Raw genomic sequence first — 4408 nt, forward strand, 5'->3', positions numbered from 1 at the left:
GAACCTACAGGTACCTCGAGGGAGGGAACGCCAGCGGTGACGTCCACTCCTCGCTCACGGGTGCGCCGTCTCTCTATCTCACGCAAGTGCGCGGACGAGAGAGGCGCCCTTCTTCTAGGGCGCCTCTCTCCATCCCGAGGGGCGTTCAAGAAAATCATCATTTGATGAAACAACACTATTGTTTTAAATAATATTTTTTAAAAGTTTCTTTCAATTTCATAATTCGATTTGTTTAATTTGGATTTTCTTGGATTTTTTGTTTGGATTAATCATTATAACATTCTGTTAAAAATTTAAAAGTAATTATTACTGGTCCACTACATTACATTAATATTCACCGCATATTGAATTGTTGCATTGTTTCAATATCTATCAGCAAATTATCAAACAAATATCAAGTAAAAGTTATATAACTATTATTTGGTGTTTGCTAGGTATGTTATACTGTGCACACTATAAGGATACATTATATAAGCATAAATCGTAAGAATATCGTTGGGGTCACTGGGAATCGCCGCTTGATTATCAGATGAAGCAACACTTTAACGGAATCAGGACATGGGTGACCAGTGATATACCGTTTGGGATCGAAATTATCGAGGGAGGATTCACAAAAGTTTGGAGTGTGTGTTGACAATCTTCGATACCCAGTGGTTTATGAGACATGAGAAAATTAGGAATTATTACTATATTTTTTTAAATATTATTATTTTTTTATTTTTCACCTTTGCACAATAATTCTCAATATTTGATTACTATCAATATTTAACAGTGAATTTACTATCAATATTTAACAGTGAATTTATTATCAATATTCACCAGAAATTAAGTACTGGCCAAAAAATTACTGAATTATTAATACTTAATCACTAATAATTTTTCAGTATTAGTATATTTATGTATAAAGTAATAATAATATTGCATATATATTGTCGCGTCCGCCCGCATTCACGCAATAAATGAGACTCTTGTTTATAGAAAGATTAACAAAAGCTTTCATGTACAGCTTATTACAATGTTTACACAAGCAGCCAAACAGAATCTTTCGTGTCACGGATAACACCGATACATCCGTCACGCCCGAGGACTCGTATCGAAATCCCCCATCCTCATTTGACACCGAAACCATGGCAACCCATTACTCTCCTGTCCAACTGATAAGCTCTAGATCGATAATCGATTCCAAACGTTCCAAGCACGGGCGTAACTACCCTCTTTTTTCAAAAATTGTCCCGACAATTTACACCTCCTCCTACGACGATTAAATGGCACCAAGATTCCTACTCCAGCCTTAGCTGCTGCTACAGGCCCTATGAGCTTTGTCTTTATAGGTCCTCAATTAATCCAGGAGGAAGGGAAGTTCATAACTCCTTACGTCTTCTGCGCTCCAGTCCACCTTTTGCGTTCTAGTCTTCGGAAAAGGGAAGGGGGTAATTTTCATGGACCCATCGTTCTCTTAAAAGAACACCCAAGTCCCCATCTCAATATTTACTCTAAGCTCCACGGAAAAACCATGAATCAAGAGCCGTAGAGAGGGTGGATTTCTCAAAATAAAACAGCTTCTTATCCAAATTAGTATAAACTTCAAATCTTCATTCAGGAATAACTAAAAATTTCAAAAAATAAAATTACGTAATAAACTTATAACTAAAATATAAACAAATAAAAAAATTGTAACGAACCGTCCGTAATACAAAGATAGAAGGAACCGCGAAAACGTTAAAATCAAATATACGAAACGACTCGTCACGAAAACAGAACCCGCGACAAACTAATGTAAACACCGCCGACCTACCGCGAATAACACAACATTAGATCAGGCTAAAATTGGTATAAAAGACCGCGCGAAAAGCTGAGAAGAAGGCAGTCTTCCGAGGCACTCCGCTGAGCAAAGCTAAAACTCTGACAGCAGCAGCTTCTCGCGAACACCGCTATCTAGAACACCGCATCTTAGACCGTCCTCGTTACCGCTCCGTCGACTTATTGGATTCGTAAAGTCGACACTCCTCGATTACCGCTCCGTCGACTTATTGGATTCGTAAAGTCGATATCCGCGTAGACTTATTGGATTCGTAAAGTCTACATCCTTGATTACCGCTCCGTCGACTTATTGGATTCGTAAAGTCGACCTCCGCGTAGACTTATCAAATTCGTACAGACTTCCGCTCCGTCGACTCGTTGAATTCGTAGAGTCGACACTCGCGGAGACTTGGCGGATTCGTAACATCTACATCTTCGTTCCCGCTCCGTCGACTTGTTGGATTCGTAAAGTCGACATCCGCGTAGACTTCTCAAATTCGTACAGGCTACCGATCCGTCGACTCGTTGGATTCATAGAGTCGACACTCGCGGAGACTTGTCGGATTCGTAAAGTCTACATCCTCGTTACCGCTCCGTCGACTTGTTGGATTCGTAAAGTCGACATCCGCGTAGACTTCTCAAATTCGTACAGGCTACCGATCCGTCGACTCGTTGGATTCATAGAGTCGACACTCGCGGAGACTTGTCGGATTCGTAAAGTCTACATCCTCGTTACCGCTCCGTCGACTTGTTGGATTCGTAAAGTCGACATCCGCGTAGACTTCTCAAATTCGTACAGGCTACCGATCCGTCGACTCGTTGGATTCATAGAGTCGACACTCGCGGAGACTTGTCGGATTCGTAAAGTCTACATCCTCGTTACCGCTCCGTCGACTTGTTGGATTCGTAAAGTCGACCTGCGCGTAGACTTATCAAATTCGTACAGGCTTCCGCTCCGTCGACTCGTTGGATTCGTAGAGTCGACACTCGCGGAGACTTGGCGGATTCGTAACGTCTACATCCTCGTTCCCGCTCCGTCGACTTGTTGGATTCGTAAAGTCGACCTGCGCGTAGACTTATCAAATTCGTACAGGCTTCCGCTCCGTCGACTCGTTGGATTCGTAGAGTCGACACTCGCGGAGACTTGGCGGATTCGTAACGTCTACATCCTCGTTCCCGCTCCGTCGACTTGTTGGATTCGTAAAGTCGACCTGCGCGTAGACTTATCAAATTCGTACAGGCTTCCGCTCCGTCGACTCGTTGGATTCGTAGAGTCGACACTCGCGGAGACTTGGCGGATTCGTAACGTCTACATCCTCGTTCCCGCTCCGTCGACTTGTTGGATTCGTAAAGTCGACCTGCGCGTAGACTTATCAAATTCGTACAGGCTTCCGCTCCGTCGACTCGTTGGATTCGTAGAGTCGACACTCGCGGAGACTTGGCGGATTCGTAACGTCTACATCCTCGTTCCCGCTCCGTCGACTTGTTGGATTCGTAAAGTCGACATCCGCGTAGACGTATTAAATTCGTAAAGTCTACCGCTCTGTCGACTCGTTGGATTCGTAGAGTCGACACTCGCGGAGACTTGGCGGATTCGTAACGTCTACATCCTCGTTCCCGCTCCGTCGACTTGTTGGATTCGTAAAGTCGACATCCGCGTAGACGTATTAAATTCGTAAAGTCTACCGCTCTGTCGACTCGTTGGATTCGTAGAGTCGACACTCGCGGAGACTTGGCGGATTCGTAACGTCTACATCCTCGTTCCCGCTCCGTCGACTTGTTGGATTCGTAAAGTCGACATCCGCGTAGACGTATTAAATTCGTAAAGTCTACCGCTCTGTCGACTCGTTGGATTCGTAGAGCCGACCCCCGTGGAGACTTATCGAGTTCGTAGAGTCTACATCCTCATTACCGCTCCGTCGATTGGATTCGCAAAAATCGACCTTCCTCGATACCGCTTCGACGATGTACCGAATCCGCAAAGCCGACAACCGCGTTAACTTCGGCAAGTAAACAGTGGCATCGGCTGTCGGACCCGCGAAACCTCCAATATTGTAAATGCTCCGCCACCTGCCGAGCTTCAACCTCCGCAAAGCCGCGCCGCCGACCCAGGGAACCGATCCCCGCGGCACAACATCGCACGACCGCTTCGTAAAAATCCGACGCATCACGCACACAGGGCCGTGTTATTCCTCGAGTAACGGCTCTCTTCGTGCGACCAAAATTAAAGATCCGAGCGTCAACATCGCGCCGCGAGCACAACACAATCGACGCGTCACACGACCCCCCGCGCCCCGCGGCCGCCAGCGGCCGCAGCACGAGCTTCGCCGCAGCGAACATTAACACGCGCGAACACAAAAACCTGCGCACTAAACCAACGGCGTCGAATCAAACTGTAAATACTCATTGTACATAGCCATCTAATCGACAATATACATCATCTTAATATCCATCCCACTGTCTTCACCATTATTGATATCTGCTCGAATCCGGACCACACCGACTCGCAGCTTATCCCGCACCGAACGCGAATTAGCGTTACAACTTCGTACGGTCCTTCCCAGAAATTATGTAATTTGGGAGCTTTACCTTTATAACGACGAAGATT

Source organism: Odontomachus brunneus, unplaced genomic scaffold, assembly GCF_010583005.1.
Source record: "Odontomachus brunneus isolate Ranch 3 - 2012 unplaced genomic scaffold, Obru_v1 Obru_scaffold_168, whole genome shotgun sequence".
NCBI lineage: Eukaryota > Metazoa > Arthropoda > Insecta > Hymenoptera > Formicidae > Odontomachus > Odontomachus brunneus.